At 41.5% G+C, this 13,708-nt stretch overlaps 1 protein-coding gene across 2 annotated transcripts in view; it reads right to left on the reverse strand.

The window, feature by feature from the left end:
* The window catches only part of NEK6 (NIMA related kinase 6), a 104,172-nt gene extending 91,108 nt beyond the window's left edge, over nucleotides 1-13,064 (reverse strand). For both annotated transcript variants that reach the window (XM_065418755.1, XM_065418753.1), the window contains exon 1: nucleotides 13,015-13,064. The gene's annotated coding sequence lies outside the window, so the exon portion shown is untranslated. The remainder of the gene's footprint in view (nucleotides 1-13,014) is intronic.
* Between the last annotated feature and the right edge of the window lie 644 nt (nucleotides 13,065-13,708).

Here is a 13,708-nt window from a genome sequence, read left to right on the forward strand (position 1 = left end):
GTCAAGGTGAAAAAACACAGATGACATCAACAAGGTTTAAACAAATGCAGCCTCTTGGCAACAAATACCTGAAGGAAAGTTGTCGAGGCCATTTCTGCTGCTTGGTGATCTAGGAGCACTAACCTGGCCCCTCGATACAATCTTGAACAACAAATAGCGGACACACTCTAAATGGCAGATATTATCCTCACCGCATCTTACTGTTGCTTCCCCCAACCGACTGACACCACCTCACTCTTATCCATTTGGAGTATCAGCCAGCTAACCCTCAATTGTGCCCCAATGTCAACCAAACACCAGGGAAGGCAAGTGACTGCTTTGTCTAGGTCAGAGGAGATTGGTGTGATCAGAATACTGAACCAACCAGCTGAAACTTTTTATATACTTTACAGCAATACACTACACATACATATGCAGAAAGAGTGGGTTTGGGATTTTCTTGCAGGGGGATAGAAGTAGGAGGTATTGTTCTATAAATGCAAATGAACTATACCCAACTTCCCTTCAGCCTATACTTAGCTGGCCAATTTCTCCCAGAAGTCAAGTGATACTGACAATGAATTTTCCTGCCACCCTCACATGTGGACCCTCAAAGTAAGACTGAGACACACTGGCAGGATGCCTTATGGGAAATCTGCACTGCTGCTCATGCCACATATGCTTCTCCTATGGATAGAGGACTCCAGTATGCAGGGCTGCCAATCTGGCATTTGTCACCAGCACAAAATTCATATGAGATGTCATCATTGTTTTAAAAAAATGTAAAATCCTACAGAACTGTAGATACTCTGACAGTTTTGCCCGGATATGACAGCAGAGCAGGGATGGAATATCTCCTTGTTTGGAGCAAGTGGTGCTGAAGCAATGAATATAGTCATTCTGAATTACCTGATCCAAAGATACAAAGTCCTCATTTCCTTTATTACCAATTTGGTGGTTTTTAATGCCTAAGCAAACAAAATATAAAGGTTTCTGCAGAGACAGAATTATACTAAAGGCAACACTGCAGTGCGACTTACTTACAACACAGCCAATTCCAAAGGGCTGATTTTGTCTTTCAAAAAGTTACAGTACAATTCCATTAAGAACCAAGATCTACAGTATGTTTTACCCAAAATGTTGTAAGAGTTGCTTTTCTCCATGAGAATGAATCACAGTTTTCCTCTGGGAGGAAAGGAAAGTGTAACTAGAACACTTGCTCCTTGGGGGACTTATTAGATCCTCAAAGAGTCGTTGCAGTTGCTGAAACCTGCTTTTGCCAGAAGAAGCTTCATCTTACAGATATAACAGAAAAGCATAAGAGAGGGGAAAACCCAGAAGATTACACTTCAACATTCCCAGATAACTGAAGAAATACAGTTCAATACTGAAGTATTTAGCCTCTCTGGCCTTGTCTACACTATGCTTTTCTGAGAATTTCCTACCATTGTACTTCCACTACAGATAGCAACAGTGGACGCACCAGTGTAGACATGATACTGGCAACCACTGCTGTGTGACATGTTTCCTGCTTGTCCTTACTTCTTCCAAAGACACTCTGGGCAGAATAAGATGACAGCAGTAAAAAAGGCCAGCCAGCAGCTTGCCTACCACTAGGATTCCCACCATGGCACCAGCAGTGGTGAACAGCAAAGGCTGGAAACGTTAAGAAAAAGCTCTGTCTAGGCACAGTTTTCAACCCCTTCTTTTAATAAGCATATTGAAACCCTGTAGAGTTGGAAGGGGCTTTTACTTTAATTAAAAAGCACTATTTAATAATAGTCCAACAGAACATCTGTAGAAACAAACAATCCTTTCCTTTACGTAACTATTAAAATCCAAACCTTCCCACAGATGAGCATGTGTCCACAAGATAACCTTAAGAGTTCTGACAAACTTTTTTTTTTTTTTAAAGGCTATAGAAGCATTATAAGATTTATCCTGATGAAAAGGGCGAGGGGAAGCATTTCCTATAACAAATACTGAATTCACCCATTTTCTTCTTTCAAGCTTTGTAATCGATGCATACATGGCAAAAGTTGAAACAGTTGTGACATGATTAATGGTCTTTTTCAGAGATTGTTGATATAATTGCTGCTGTTTTTCTTGCCCTTGCCTTTCCCCTTTTCCTGCTTTTGTGCGAGCAAAAACTGTTAATAAAAATCATCATAAAAGCCCCCCTTAAAGAACAAAGCAGAGACTAAAATAAATCTCACTCAAGAAGTTACAAAATAGGCAACAGGTTTCCCTAGTGTTCCAAGAATTAAAGCAAACACAGGTAGAGAACTGTACCAACTGTCAGAGGAGTAGCCGTGTTAGTCTGTATCCACAAAAACAACAAGAAGTCTGGTGGCACCTTAAAGACTAACAGATTTATTTTGGGCATAAGCTTTCATGGGTAAACAACCCACTTCTTCAGATGCATGGAGAAGAAGTGGGTTTTTTACCCAAGAAGAAGTGGGTTTTTTACCCACGAAAGCTTATGCCCAAATAAATCTGTTAGTCTTTAAGGTGCCACCGGACTCCTTGTTGTTTTTGTACCAACGGTTTACTCTTGGATGGTAACATTCTTACAACTGACAAGATGCTATAAATTGAGTAGCTGATCTGTGAAGGAAGTAGGGAGTTCAAGTGAGTTAAAAATTTCCGTATAAATAACCATACAGATTAACAGATTTGTAATACTCACCAAGAAGCACTTACTCTAAGTACAATGATTATGAAAACACAGAGAACATATTTACTACAAAGCAGTGACTTTAGTATATACAGCCTGCCACACAAGGCAGCACTGGTTCTTAGTGTAGTAATAGCTCAAAGCCACCATTTAGATTTTCCAAATTGATTAAAGCTGACCTGCAAGTGAAAAGACATAAGGCTATTCATTTTCAGACTCTTGATGTTGTATAAAAAAGCTTGAAAGATTGTTACAAATAACATTTCTGCTTCTTTTCTCCATTAGAAATGTAAGTCTCACTTCCCTTTGAAGACTCTACGGTGGCTGAAGAACTAGTGAAATTATCACAACTCAAAAGAATGAAAGCAGAGCTGCGGAGAGGGGAAGGCATTTTTAGTCAGACTGTTAAACTTCTTTTGGTGTTTGTTTTTAACAACCATTTTAGTCCAATTCCTGATAAACACTTGGGAGAAACAATGTAAAAACTCTATAGTTTCATCCCTTTAAGAGCTCACAAAACACACACATCCTGAGATTCCCAGAGTCCTCCAGCAAAACCAGGGACTTGATATTCCTGATAATTCTAAATAAAAAACAAGTAGTATTTATTATTAATTTGGGGTGGGAGGAAGCAGAAGGGAAAAAAACCTCTCAGAAGCTAAGAGGGCACAAACCCAATTTTCTATAAATCCTTTGCAGGGCAGTTTTCCTCTTTGATGAACCATGTCAATTTTCTGTGTTGTTACAATCCATTTTTTAGCTTAAATTCCAAAAAGGAATCACCAGTTGCAGAGTCTAGCCAGAGTACTCTCTCGTCCTTCAATTTTAAGTTCCCACTATGGCTTCAAACTCAATGAACAGAGTTACTCTCTGGTCACAAGGAGGACAGTTGGCTCTATGGAAAGAGAGAAAACTGGAACTTGAGTCATCCTACACCAGTTGAGCCAGGAGCAGGCTGCTGACTCAGAGGCAGGCAGTGACAGGCAGCAGCTATGGGTGAACTTGCTTGGATTCCAGTCTACAACTCTCCAACTTGGTAAGTAAGTAGACATATATGCCAAGTATTATTTAAACCTTTAAAAAAATAAATGTTACAATTTTCTGCATTTCATGACACTGGTGAATTTGTTTAGTTCAAGTATCTGACAACTATTTTCACTATTTTCTATTGTCAGGTAGTATTAATTCACAAATATTAAAATAACATATCAGATCACTATAACATATGATCTAAGACTCAGTTAATGCAGTCCTGTGCATTAACTCAATTTTAAAAATATGAATATAAAATAATTTATCCATTTTTTTAATCGTGAGCTCTCACATTCAATCTCAAAATGCTGAACAGAGCAAGAGATTCAATTAAAAAATCATGAACATACTCAATTTTCATATCTGCTCCTCTGAAGTCTGCATTCTACTGCACAGGTCAGTGTTAATAAAGAAGGATTTGCTACACATTTCCCTGAGAATTCTCCAGGCTATCTGACCTTGTTGTATAAAACAAAAACAGAACACAGTATCATCTTCATTTGTGCAAAACATAGCCAAATCATAAGACATAATTCAAGAAGTGCTGCAAAAGAATGGAAAGAAAAAATATTAAATACATGCAGTAACACCGTCACTGTAGAGACACCAGTTGCATTTCAAATGAGAATTACTTTTTCTAAACAGCTCTGGGCAATGTGTCAATGTGTCAAAATAAATATTAAATAAAGTCACCTGTATTTCTAAATCTACTTTCTTAACAAAGATGTATTAAGTAATGCACTCTGCCTTGCAAGACAGAAACATTTTACTTCTAAGCATATGGCAACAATTTTACAAAGTTTCTAGGTCTTACTCAGTATTTAACATGTGATTTGACTAATTTACTGACGTAGTACACAGACTGATTTGTACTAACAAAATTTGCAGACACTTTAAGGTTAATCAGAATGACAGTAAATAAGGAGGATCTTTTTATTTTAGTTCACCAATATTTTGTCCTAGAAATGGTCTGTTGCCTGCCTTATCTAAATAAATAATAGCAAATATGAATTTGACTAAGATGCTTTCATTATATTACTGTTGGTTTTGCATGAAAACCTATTTGGAAACAAGCAGCAAGGGGGAAATTTTTTTTCTCTCCCATCTGTGACAGGCAGCTGCTCACTGGCTGGAATCTATGATGATACCAGACACTTAAAGTAGCACCAAACCAAAGTAAACATTGCATAAATAACTTTAAAAACGTCTGTCCCACTTAATAAAATACAATTTCTAACGTAGTTGTGCTATGCCATGATAGTTCTAATTGCAAGGTGTGGGCTATGTTAAATACTGTCCATTATTAGAAATTATTTTACATTTTAAAAAATATGAAAATTGATCTTTTAGTTTATTTTGGACATTAAAGAATGTATTCGAAAACCAAAACTGAACCCCAGAGATTTCTCAGGCATGTAAAACTGTGGCACCATAGGTACAGATGTTTAACTACTCAGCCCAGGTTAGAATGTAAAGTAATCTTAATTTGATCCAAAACAATTCACATGTAAAAATAAGCCAAGATACAAAAAGAACAGCTCAGCCACATAAAGATTTGTATCTATACAAACTGCCATGTCTGAACCACAGTTAACATCAGGAAGCTGTTGGTTTAGTTTTTCTTTTAAAGAAATCTTGTCTTACAACTTTTAGAGTTATTTTGCCACGCATTCAAGTAGGATATTCATTCCCCATTTCCTACACTACAGAAGAATCAAGACAGAAGCTTCTTATTTAGTTATTGTTTATTATACATGTTTTATTTAAGGCACTTTTAAACAAATATTGATTTACTCTATAATTTAAATGTAGGGATTAGAATCTGCCACAGTAGAGTTTTGCTTTAAGAGCAGTTTTTAATCTACGTTTGTATTCAAGATTTCAAAAGGTTATGTACTAATAAACTGTCTGGAACTTTATCATTTGGGCCACCACAACCACTCTATTTCAATACATACCCCTCTCCTACACCCAATAAAATACCTGTCTCCATGATTAAAGATATCAAAATATAACCTGAATCATAGAATTTAGAAATGGAAAAGACCTATTAGATCATTTCCAGCCAGTGAACAACTGCTCCCTAAAGAAAATGCTCTAATGTCTTGTCTAGTCCAGGTCTGAACAACCCTGCAATAGTGATCTCACATCTTCCTTGAAGAGACCATTCCATAAACTACCACAATGTATTGTTAGTAATTCCTTGCTGAAGTCCAACCTAAACATTCCCATGTTGGTTATTCCTCCATGCATCATCCCAATGGCTCATTATTGCTCACGGACTAAGGGGAGACAAACTTGCAAGCTTCCCAACACAGTTCTGGCTGAATACATATGGTGTGTAACAAAAAAGTCCCAGCAGAACCATATAGCTTTTGCAGCCTGAATGTTTCCTGAAGAAAGCTGGTGGCTTTTAAAGACAAGTGGTACAGGAATATCTATTTCTTAATTTGTTTTCATAACAAGGGTCTGTAATGGGACCTCTGAGAATTTGTTCTAGAACTTGTATGAACAGTGTGGTCCAGAGACAAGGGCACTGGACTGGAAGACAGCACTCTGAGTTCTGTTCCCAGCACGTGTGACCTTGGACAGGTCCTCACCTCTCTTTGCTGTTGTTTCTCTAACTGTAAATTGGGGATGCTTACCCAGCCTTCTCAAACACTTTTGAGATCTACTAATGAATAGCAGCAGGTATGTACTAAGTATTATTGTGCGTTTGTACTATAAACTTTGCAAATAGAATGGCGATATGGAGAGAACATGTTAAAGTTTAATGGGATTAATTACAGAAGCAAAGACTATTGGAGGCCTCTTGATCTTTTAAAGGCAACTTCTTAACATACCCTCCAATGTAGCTTTCAGATGAGACCTTAAAAACGTTTCTGTTCCACGTGGACATTAAAAGGCTTGTCTACACATGCTGCACTGTTGCACCATGTCTGTGAAGATGCTCTATCCAAAGGCTTGTCCGCTGACATAGCACTGTCCAGACCAGCGCGTATGTTGGTGTAACTTATGTCACTGGGGGGAGGGAGGGGTTGATTCACACCCATGAGCGAGATAAGCCATAACAACCTAAGCTGTCGTGTAGACATAGCCAAAGGATCCATGCACTTTATATATTAACTGAGCTTTGCACAGTTTAACAACACATAACCTTTTGAAATCTTGAATAGAAATGTAGATTCCACCCTTCATACCAAAGATAAAATGATCTGGGTGTTCTTTGGATCAACATTATGTAAAATATAAATCTTTAGTGTTTGATGTTGCTGCACATAGAGACAGAAAGGAAATCGGATGTTTACCCCATGTTGACTTTTTGTTTAAATTTTAAATTAAGAATCTTATTAAAGCAGACATCAGCTCGCTAGATCACGCCCAAAGTACTTCTCTCTAAACACAGTGTCAGGAAGTTAAACTAATGGTCGACTGGACCTTAAAAAAATTCACCTTATCTGGCAAACAGACACAATACTAGTACTTGATTCTGACAAATCTAAATATTTGGAGTCCATTTATGCCATCAAACATGGATAGTAGTGGATCAACACCCTGGGCATTCCCAAAAATGTTTCTTTAAGATTCCTTGCTACTGTCTTTAAATAAACTAGTCCCATAGGAACCTGTAGCTTATGAAGCACCTGATTTATGCAGCAGACAGGTGAGTTTTTCAGAAGTCCTCCCCTTTAAGATCCCAAGCAGAAGAATGAAGTTACTTGCTGCCAGAATTAGCTGAAAGTGTTTCACAAGCAGACACACATGGTGTCCAGGTGACTGGCAGCTACAAGCTGAAAGCTGCTAGTGACATCCACTTTACTCCCAAAATGATCCACATGCTAACAATGGTGTTCACGACTAACCTCACATTTAAACATCCATCCCACTTTCGAAATTTATATTGGCATGAAAGACTTATGTACAATAGAGTTTATTACTATTAAATATATTTCCTATGTTTGGTTAAAAAAAACTTAGAACTTTATCTTCAAAGAGCTGTACAAGCAATTTTTCTTTTTTAAACAAAACCACCCTGTTAGGTAGGTAAGCAATGCTGAATTATTTTCTTCCATATATACATGGGAAAAACAGACAAAGGTTGGTTAAATGGTTTTCCAAGGCAAAAGGGGGAGTGTGTGTCAGAAATAGAACTGGACTTCAATAGTAGTGGCTCCTAAGTCTCTGCTCAGACCACACTATCATGCCTCTCTCTCTATGAAGTACAATCAATGTACTGAAATTCTTAACATCTTTAGAATTTTACACTGAATATGTTAATACATGATTTTTATCTTGACCTTAACATGTTGAGTAACCTCCTAGTGATAAGCCACAATGCAAAAAGGAAAGTTTGTTTAAATATTAAAAGCCAGCCTGTTTTCTGTAATGAACTTCCATTGATTTCTGATCTGGTAGAGAGGAAACCAAGTTTCACAGCTGTCAGAGCCATGAACTGCTTCTTCCACGTCATGCAAATCTAACAGCATTAAGTTAGAAAATGTTTAAATCACACATATAGTTATAAAACTAATCTGGTTTCTGAGATGCTGTGTCCCCCAACTAAAGACTGTTTCATTAAAGACTGTTTTGTTGCTCGGTATTACATCTTACATTTCTGTAATTCATTGTTCAGCTTTTGCTTGTGTTTTTCTTGTGTAATGCAACTCCCTCATCCCTTCCAACATGCACACTGATGACTTTTCTTGCTTTAAACATAAATTGAAGATGTTTGTATTTTTCACTTCTTACCCTATTTACCCTGCTGACTGTTCTAGTTTACATTGTCTGATTTTTTATGTTTGCTTGTTGAAATCAATTTTTCAGTGCCTTGAGGTAAAAGATATTTAGCACTTATGGCTCCTCCCATCTTCAAAGTTCTATATGCATATCACCTAATTAATCTTCACAGTACATTTTGGAGTGGAAATATTCACATTTTACGGATGAGGAAATTGAGGTGGAGAGGTTGAAGGAAAAGTCGGAATCAAGAGGTTCTGGCTCTTAGTCCGGTGCTCAGAGTACTATATTGTACTATATAATTTATGTGACTAGACCACACAGTGCAAGAAATATTTTCCATTTAAACAGGTTTCAGAGTGGTAGCCGTGTTAATCTGTATCAGCAAAAAGAACGAGTAGTACTTGTGGCACCTTAGAGACTAACCAATTTATTTGAGCATAAGCTTTCGTGGGCTAAAACCCACTTCATCGGATGTATTTTCCACTGCAAGCATCCGATGAAGTGGGTTTTAGCCCATGAAACCTTATGCTCAAATAAATTGGTTAGTCTCTAAGGTGCCACAAGTACTCCTCGTTCTTCTTCCATTTAAAGCCTTTCAAGACATCAATAATCTTTGAATAAAACCAAAAAGCACTTAGTTAGGTAAATCACAAACATAAGTTTCAGATAATTTGCTACTGCTGCTCTTCCTCCTTTATGGGGAGCACTTAGGGCAGGTCTTCACTACGGGGGGGGGAGGGTCGATTTAAGATATGCAAATTCAGCTACGCGAATAGCGTAGCTGAATTCGACGTATCGCAGCCGACTTACCCCGCTGTAAGGACGGCAGCAAAATCGACCTCCGCGGCTTCCCGTCGACGGCGCTTACTCCCACCTCCGCTGGTGGAGTAAGAGCGTCGATTCGGGGGTCGATTGTCGCGTTCCGACGAGACACGATAATTCGATCCCCGAGAGGTCGATTTCTACCTGCCGATTCAGGCGGGTAGTGTAGACCTAGCCTTAGAAAAGACAGTTTAGGCCAAAAGTATTCAGTACAAAGTATAAATTTGTGACATACACCTGAACAGTGACTGTCAGGCAGGAGGGGAAAAGCAGGTGTTATAAATAAACCCAATTTCCAGGGCAGACATGGGCATAGGGGTTTTGAATTGTTATTAACTTTGCCCACTTTTCACAGAACTAAACAAAACTGAAATTTCATAAACTTTAATGAAAAACTGAACAGTTTAGAACACTGTAACCAGAACAAAACCCACAATCAAGTTATTTTGACATTCTTTTCCTGGAATTCTTCTCCTTAGTTGAATTATATTTCTTTCATGGAGATGAAGGAGGATGACTGTTTTTGCATGTTAGTACCCATAACTGAGATTATTAAAACAGAGGAAAAAATGTTGATTTTGTACTAATGAGTTCCTCTTTGGGTTGTAAAAAAATCACATGCATTTTGAAATCTCACTTCTCACTGGAAATACTTCTCTTCCATTACAGTGAAGGCTTCCCCCACCCATCCCCCATTATTTTTAAAATGTAAGCTATAGGAAATAGTACAACAGCCCTAGCCTAAAACAAATTCCACAAACAAAAAAGAACTTGGTTCTCAGACAGAAAATTCACAGGAATAAAATTATTCTGACAATAAAAGTTTGACTCAGTGTCAAGAAATATGTCAAAATATCAACACAGTGTAAATGTCACATACATTAAATGTTTCCTTGTACTGCTTCATAAAATATTAAAAGGAGACAGTGGGAGGACAGGAAGAAGTTCATATAAGGAATTTGCATCACCGAACTTTCAATTGTCATAGTATTTCCTATCAGATTATTTATTCTGTGAAATACCGTAGAACTCTCATTGATAAAAATACACAGACAGATGGAGTTGTTTAGAAAGCTGTTCATCATTCTAAAATAGTGCAAATCACACTTTGGATTGAAGAACATGTTAAAGAAAATGGCATTTCACTGTTCAGCCCAAATCAAATATTCCAACTACAGAGAGATTTTGTGTCTCCAAATGTACTGATTTTATTCCAGAAAAACTATACGCCATTTAATAACAACATAAAATAAAGCACTCTAAGACTAGTTAGGTTCCTCTCCCTTAAAATGTTCAGCAGAATGTTAAAAAACAATAAACAGAAAAGTCCCCAAATGGAAAGTGTCTGGCAGTAGAAAAGATCTCAGACTAGAGTCCATAGACTAACCAGTGATTGCAGAGCTCTGTTCATGGCCCACAAGCCCACAGAAGAGAAGGCAGTAGAGAAGGTAAGGGATTTTAGAGCAGTGGATCTCAACCTTTCCAGACTACTGTACCCCTTTCAAGAGTCTGATCTGTCTTGTGTACCCCCAAGTTTCACCTTACTTAAAAACTTACAAAATCAGACATAAAAATACAAAAGTCTCACTGCACACTATTACTGAAAAATTGCTTGCTTTCTCATTACCACCATATAATTATAAAATAAATCAACTGAAATATAAATATTGTACTTACATTTCAGTGTATAGTATACAGAGCAGTATAAACAAATCATTGTCTATGAAATTTTAGTTTGTACTGACTTCACTAGTGCTTTTTATGTAGCCTGTTGTAAAACTAGGCAAATATCTAAATGAGTTGATGTACCCCCTGGAAGACCTCTGAGCACTTCCCAGGGGTACACGTACCCCTGGTTGAGAACCACTGTTTTAGAGGATAGTGGAGGACCTATTCCATGAGGTGATTTCTCTCTTCCAGATCAGAATAGAAATATGTGGGAACCACTGGCTAAGGCATATGTATCTGGCAGCACCACCATCTCTAATGTAAAAAAAAAAAAAAAAAAACTGCAACCTGACACCAACCCACATAAAACCACACAAATAGCCCTATTTTTAGAGTAATTTTAACCTTGCTTAACTCCAGAAGCAATGTTGTCTACTAACACCTTTCCTAACAGCACTTATAGATCAACAAACCTCCATCCAAGAGAGGAAAAAACTGCATTTTGGTGTCATTTCAACTCTTCTCAGATTTGTCCAGATATGGGTTAGTCCCAAAATCAAGAGTTGCAGTAAACGGGGAAAGTCACATGGCCAAAGGGAGCCGTGGCACTATCGCTCAACACTTCTCAAATTTCTTCAAAGATCACTTATCTCCTCCTCCTCTCTCTGCCTCTGATATTTATATTGTTTCTTTCCCCTACATTAAGACTGATGTCCACATGCTCCCAGTCCACTAGCACATTACTCTGTGACACTATGATACTATTCTTGACAGTGAGTTCTAGTCCGGGGGTGTCAACCTTTTTCTTTCTGAGGCCCCCTCAACATGCTATAAAAAGTCCACGGCCCACCTGTGCCACAACAACTGTTTTTCTGCATATAAAAGCCAGGGCCTGCATTAAGGAGTAGCAAACAGGGCAGTTGCCTGGGGCCCCACGCCACAGGGGCCCCCGTGAGGCTACATTGCTCAGGCTTCGGCTTCAACACCGAATTATGAGGTTCAGAGCCCTGGGTTTCAGGCCCTGTGGTGGGGTTCTGCTTTCCGCCCTGAGCCCCAGTGAGTCTAACACTGTCCCTATTTAGCAGACTCCCTGAAGCCTGCTCGTGGTCCCCCAGGGCACCCCAGACCTCTGGTTGAGAACCACTGTCCAATCTAGTCTGTTATGGACTAGTCTCCCAGAGGAAGTGGTTAAAGCCCTATTTGCCTGGAACATTTAGAATGAACAAAGCACAAAAATATACATTAGGAAACAACCCCACACTAGCTCTGTAGAGGGTGGGAAGAAGCAATAGGTCCTCAGAGGACTTTTCCTTGTCTAACTCTATGACTCTAGTCCTTTTCTCCTAATGATACCACAAACCCCTGCCTGGATGCTACACAAAGACACCAGCAGCGGGAACGACTGCAGAATACTGTTCCTGAGCATTACACCCAAGCCGGTCCCTAACCTGGCCACTAAATACATTAAAAAAAAATGGACAGAATGGAGACAGGTGTCCCAAAAGGAGAGACCAGCAAGTCCTGTTCTCCTGCAACATGGACCTTCCCCGGCCCCTGCAGAACAGCAGCAAGTCCACGAGCCTTCCCCAAAGGCCCTGCAAGACAGTGGCCAGTCCACATGCTCCCTACCACCGGCCTTCCCCGGGCCCCCGCAGGCCAGCCCATGTGCCACGCGCCTTTGCCCGGCCCAGGCAGGACGGTGGCCAGCCCCCATGCCTGGTCCCAGGGGCTCAGTCCACCCAGAGCAGAGCACACTACACCACACCCACACGGCGCACACCCACACACCGAGAGCACACCACCACCACCCCCCCACACACACACACACACAGCACACACACAGAACAGAGCACACCACACCACACACCCCCACACTCAGAGAGCACACCACACACACAGCAGAGCACACCACACACACGGCGCACACAGAGCACACCCCACACGCACACACACGACAGAGCACACCACACACACACACACCCTCACACACTTGTTGCCTCCCGGGAGGGCCCCGCCGCGGGGCGCGCGGGGTCAGGGTGACCCCACGGGAGCAGGGGACGTTGGGGCAAGCCCCGGGCTGCGCGGCGGCCCCTTACCTGCGGCTGGAGGCGCGGCGGCGAGTCCCGCAGCCCCGCTCCGAGTCCCCGGCAGCGAGTCCCGGACACAACTTCGCCGCGCGCTCCCGACGCCCCCACCCGGGCCCGCGCCTCCTGCTCGGCTCCCTCCCCCTACGCGGGCGCGCGCCGCCCCGGCTGCCACGCAGGCCCTGCCGCCCGGGAGCGCGCGCCGGCCTGGCCCGGGCCCAGAGCTGGGGGTGGAGGCAGGGCGGGGGCGCGCCCCCCCCGCCGGCGGCTCCACCCGGGGTGGCTCTGCCCGCCCCAGCCCACGGGCCCGGGGAGCCTGGAGCCCGGGCAGACACCCCCTGGGCGCGAAGGGGTCCGGCCCGAGGAGGGGGAGCATGGCGGCGCCAAGCCTGTTGAGGCTTCGCTCAGGGAGGGCACAGGCCGCTCAGAGGGGCACTGGGAGGACCGGGGGTGCAAGGGGAGGCTCTCCGCGAGGGGGGATGTACCGGCCCCCCAGCTCTCTGCCTGGGCCGGCTGGGAGGCTGTCCTGGGGCTTGCGTGAGCCATGCCCACAAGTGGGAACAGCTCCTGAGCCCTCAGCGTTTGTACAGCGCCTGACACAGCAGGACCTCAAAGCCTGTGGGTGCTCCCGCACTAGGGCTAACAACAGCTAGGGCCGCGCCTAGCTGTTGGAATTCTACAAGGGAGAGTTAAATCCTACTAGAAT

Source organism: Emys orbicularis, chromosome 18, assembly GCF_028017835.1.
Source record: "Emys orbicularis isolate rEmyOrb1 chromosome 18, rEmyOrb1.hap1, whole genome shotgun sequence".
Lineage (NCBI taxonomy): Eukaryota > Metazoa > Chordata > Testudines > Emydidae > Emys > Emys orbicularis.